General features: G+C 35.3%; 1 pseudogene; it reads left to right on the forward strand.

Annotated features, from left to right (window-relative positions):
- Positions 1–902: 902 nt before the first annotated feature.
- Positions 903–1,511, forward strand: LOC140849923 (protein S100-A10 pseudogene; annotated as a pseudogene).
- The last annotated feature ends 4,377 nt before the right edge of the window (positions 1,512–5,888 follow it).

Below are 5,888 nucleotides of genomic sequence, written 5' to 3' on the forward strand. Positions count from 1 at the left end.
ACTGACTTGGATTGCCAGACATCACAAAAAAAAAAAAAACCCAATTCCCTCACCAGGTATATGAGGTAGCTCTCCAGATATCTATTCAATGTTTTTATGAAAATTTCCCCCACTACACACAGTGAACCAGTTACCTGGTTTATTTTATAAAATCCTAACCCAAGGATTGACACTTTTTTTTTTCTGTAAAAAGCTGGCCAGTAAGTATTTTAGGCTTGTAGAACATACAAACCCTGCTGCAGCTACTCAGCCCTGCCATGACAGCACACAGTGGCCACAGAAAATAAATAAAACTCCTAGAAGAAAACATAGGTAGTAATCTTGAACATCAGCATTAGTAGTAATTTTCTGGGTATGTCTCCCCAGGCAAGGAAAACAAAAGCAAAAATAAACAAGTGGGACTACATCAACTAAAAAGGCAACCTATTGTGTAGAAGAATATATTTGCAAATGATATATGTGATAAGGGGCTAATATCCAAAATATATAAAGAACCCATACAACTCAACACCAAAAAAATTCAAATAATCCAATTAAAAAATGGCAAAGAACCTGAACAGACATGTTTTCCAAAAAAGATATACAGATGGCAAACAGACACATGAAAAGGTGCTCAAATCACTAATCATCAGGGAAGTATGAATCAAAACCACAGAAAGAAATCACCTCACACCAGTCAGAATAGGCGCTATCCAAAAGACAAGAAATAACAAGTGCTGACGAGGATGTGGAGAAGAGAGAACCTTCATAAACTGCTGATGGGACTGCAAATTGGTGCAGCAAGTATGGAAAGCTGTATGGAGGTTTCTCAAAAATCTAAAAATATAAATGCCACATGACCCACTGAGAATTTACCTGAAGAGAAATAAAAAAACTAATTTGAAAGGATGTTTACGCTGTCTGCGCCTCCCACCCAGCCGAGCGTCCCAGTCATGCCACAGGTCAAGGTTTCAGCAGACCTCACCAAAATACCATCTCAAATGGAACACGCCATGGAAACCATGATGTTCACGTTTCACATATTTGCTGGGGAGAAAGGTTACTTAACAAAGGAGGACCTGAGAGCACTCATGGAAAAGGAGTTCCCTGGATTTTTGGAAAATCAAAGACCCTCTAGCGGTGGACAAAATAATGAAGGGCCTGGACCAATGCCGAGATGGCAGAGTGGGCTTCCAGAGCTTCTTTTCACTAATTGCTGGGCTCACCATTGCGTGCAATGACTACTTTGTACTACACATGAAGCAGAAGGGAAAGAAGTAGGCAGCATTGAACAATACTCCCTCCCTGATAAGAGTTCTCCCAAAGGGTCACTTAAGGATCTGCCCCACAGCTTCCCCCTGTATAACGACTTCATGAGCAGATGAGGACCCTAGAATATGTATAAATAAAATCCAACCCCCATTAGACAAACAGAAAGAAAAGCCAAAGCCAGATAAGCTTCTGATTTTTATATTGCTTGCATCCTTTTGCCCTCAATAAACAAATTCCTCTTTCAGTTCAAAAAAAAGAAAGGATGTTTACACTCCTATGCTGACCACAATATTTATAATAGCCAAAATATGGAAACAATGTAAATGTCCATTGATAGATGAATGGATAAAAAAGATGTAGTACATACATGCAATGGAATATTACTCAGCAATAAAAAATGAAATCTTGCAATTTGTGACAAGGTGGTTGGACCTAGAGGGTGTTATGCTAAGTAGAATAAATCAGGTAGAGAAAGATGACTACTGAATGATTTCACTTACATGTGGGTTCTAAAAAACAAAATGAACAAAGCTGAAAGAGATTCATAAACACAGAGAACAGACCGGTGGTTATAATAGGTGAGGGAGTTGAGGGTATGGGTGAAACAGGTGAAGGGGAAAAATTAGTGAGAATGATATATTGATCTGTACAATGCTGTGTAATAAGATTTGTGCATTTTTATATGTACCTCACTATACAGAATAAAAATAAAGTTACTATTTAACAGTTTTTAAAACATAAAGATACTGTCAATATCCATGTAACTTTAAGCCCCACAAAGCCTGGATCCAATCTGCTGTCAAGCATAGCAGCCTGCTTAGGGAGGCAGGTTCATGCCACTACAGCACAGTACAGCATACCTATAGAAGGACTATATACATTACTAACTCTTGTGCTTGATAATTATAATATATATATTTATTTTAAAATGAATTCTACTCTATAGGATCAAAACCACAGGGATATATCACCTCACATCTCATACTATTTATTATCAAAAAGATAAAATATGAATATTGACAAGGATGTTGAAAAGGAGCCCTAGTGTATTGTTTTGGGGAATGTAAATTGATGCAACCACTTTGGAAAGTAGTATGGAGGTTCCTCAAAAAATTAAAAACAGAACTACTATATGATCTAGCAATTCAACTTCTGGGTAATTAGCCAAAGAAAACAAAAATACTAATATGAAATAAATTATGTGTCCCCATATTCATTGCAGCATTATTTACAATAGTCAAGGAAATAACGTAAGTGTCCATAGAGAGATAAATGAAGAAATTGTGATATACACAGACATAAGAATACTAGTCAGACATAAAGAATGAAATCCATTCATTTGAGATGTGGATTGACACGGAGGGTATTATGCTAACTGAAATAATTCAGTCAGAGAAAGACAAATACCATACAACATCACTCATGTGGAATCTAAAATAAACAAAAAGAACAAAGTTCATAGAAGTGGAGAATAGATTGGTGGTTGTAAGAAGTGGGGGTTGGGGTGGGTGAGTGAAATGGGTGAAGGAGGTCGAACCATACAAAATTCCAGTTATAAAATAAATCAAGTCATAGAGATGTGATGTACAGCATGGTCACTGCAGTTAATAGTAATGTAGCGTATAGCTGAGAGAATGAAAAGACTAGTAAGTGGAATATTACTTACTCCAATTTACTTCTGGAAGAGAATAAATCTTAAAAGTCCTCATCACAAGACAAAATTTTTTTGTAACTATGTATGGTGATGGATGTTAACTAGACTTATTTTGCTGATCATTTTGCAATGTACACAAATATAGAAATCATGTTTGTAAGTCTGGGTAAAGGAAATCCTGAGGCAAAATACCTCTAAAAACCAAAATCAGTCAAAGGGAGAAATAAAGTTTAAAACTCGTTTATTTCTCACAAACTGCAGTCTCAGGCCATCTTTCTTCTCTGCTCCAGCAGCAACCACCGGCCCTCCCCCTCACCTCTCAGGTACAGATAATCCCTCTGTTGCCCAGGTAATCACCCATGGATATGGAGATGAACTCCTCCACCCCTGAGGAAAGATGCAAATGAACTAAAGTCATACTTCTTTCCACCTCTTAACACCTATTGATAATGCAGATATACTAAAGCCAGGCAAGATATTCTGGAAATACTACAATTTTAGCCACAATGTTGTACACCTGAAACTAACATAAGGTTATATGTCAATTATACCTCAATAAAAATTGAATTCGACCGTAAATGATTCTGAAATATAATTTTTTTCTAAGTGAAACAATTAGTATATATTAAACATTATCTTACGTTTTCTGTTTTATTTTTCATTAAATCCCTGCAACATGTATTCTGTGCCTATCAAGTACTAGGCACTATGCCACAGGCAACAGTTAGAGTGGTAAACAGTAAAATATGGTTCTGGCTCACAAGTAATTCACCATCTAGCATAAAAAGCTAGCATGAAACAACAACTTCAATTTTACAACAACTTCAATAACAAAAACACTAAAAATGCTATTTTCAGACTTACGAAGTGAATCACATGTGGATCAATGTTTTGCTTCTTGCAATACCTATCTAAACATTTTATATTTTTAGGACTTTTAAAGGGTTTACCATGTGATACACTAATAGCAAGAATGCTCTTCTGTGATTCATTAACATTCCGATAGGATGACAGTTAATTCTTCTAAGAAAAGCATTCTGGAATTTACAAAGCACTTATACTTGCCACGTAAGTCATTTTATTTAGTATTTGAGAATCTAACCAATACTGGAAGAATCATAAATTAGTTCTTATCCCTGCCTATAAAACTCTCTGTGCTTTCCTTCATGGCTATTCAAATATAATTCTACTTGAAATATGCCTTTAGATATTGATGAAAGGTTAATGGCATTTTCATCCTCACCATTAGCATCAGCAACACTGGCTTCAGTTTTTGAAAGTATACGTACTTGTCACAAGGAATCTTCCCTCGTGTTTATATAATATGCAAAGATAATCTACCTGTCTATCTGCAGAGACCAACCAATTGAACTTTTATTGACATCTTGAAAAACAGTGCATTTCACATTTCCCCGAAGTCACTTTCAAATGTGTTTCTTCCATGTCTCAGAACAGTGCTTCTCTATTAAAAGTAAGTACTCAGAAGAAAACAGTATTTTACTCTGGGACCATGGTCCTTTTGCCATCCCCTAACGACTGAATTTTTCCTGACTACTTGCGATTGTCTTACCCAAACCTCTGTGTGTCTCCAATCTTATTGAGAAAAGGTGAATTAAAACTACCAATAAAAATGACAAAAGAAAGAAGTTTTACATATGTTAATTTTTCATGAAATGTCAGCACCTAAGCTAAATGCTTTGTATAATTAATTCCCTTATCATTCATAACTCCCTTAGGTATTAACTGTATAGGGAATAATAAAAGTACTTATCCTATAGGCCTAACTTGAAGATTAAATAAGACTACTAAATAACTTATAACTGGAGTTACAGGAGCCCTAAGTGCATTTTAGCACTAAGTGGAAGCTAACTCATTCTGTTTATTTGCTAGACACCAATATAACATAAAATATAAATGTACATGAATGCTATCAGCAAAGGTAAGCAGGCATGCCCTTGTTGCTTCATCATAGCCTAATTGATGTCTCAGAGGAACACTATTCTTGCATCTGTTTTACTTGTGTTATTTTTCTGGGCATTTGAATAGGCAAACCTGGATTAGGCATGCCTTCTGGGAATTCTGTATACGCCATTCAGATCATCAGGTTACAGTCCTGAGGTGGGTTTAGCAAACATTTCAGGATGATGAAGGTAGCTACTAACCGCCAATTCACTTTAGCTACTATAAGAAAATACTGACCCTGAATATATCTTCAAATGCTATGATGAATAACCAGAAAAGTATATTGATTAATGAAGATTAAAGGTGTAGTATAAAGGATACCCCAAAATTGAAAGAGAGTAATTGTGAAAAAATATTACCTCAAGAAACAGAAGAAAACTTTTTGTTTCACCTGTTTAGTGTTTTCAGGAGACGAAAATGTATGTGATCACCATGAAATAGAAGCAAGAGAGTCATAAAGAGACAAGACTGAAATAAGAGCAGAGAAAAACTTCTATTTCCAGCTATGTCAATTAGCTCTTAGCAAACAAATCCTCTGGCTAAGAGCAATTAGAAACACTGTGTACATTCAAAAAATAAAAAAACAAAAACAACAATGAAAACAAAATCACTACTTGAAAGCACTGAAAACCACCAAGAGAGAATCTGAGGGGTTGAATACTGCAGAAAAAATGGAGAATATAGTGTAACGAACTGATATTGTATCCCACAGTATGTCTTAAGGTATTTGTCATAGCACATTTCTACTCTCTTCAATTAAAACCAATAAATTACCAAGAACAGATTTCACTTTTCTTATTTTCACCTATAGGAATTAGCATAGTTCTCATTGTGAGGTATTTATTTAACTGAATTCATCTAACATGATTCAGTTTGTTTAGATATGAAGTCATGTTTAATTCCATGGGTTCACTTTGATAGTCCTTCTTAACTCAGTTAAAAAACTAATAATGTATTTAAAATAAGAAAAACGCTATGTTAACTCATAATCCAGGCACTTATCTGAAAATACTTTATAGGC

The sequence above is a fragment of the Manis javanica genome, chromosome 1 (assembly GCF_040802235.1).
Source record: "Manis javanica isolate MJ-LG chromosome 1, MJ_LKY, whole genome shotgun sequence".
In the NCBI taxonomy this organism is placed as follows: domain Eukaryota; kingdom Metazoa; phylum Chordata; class Mammalia; order Pholidota; family Manidae; genus Manis; species Manis javanica.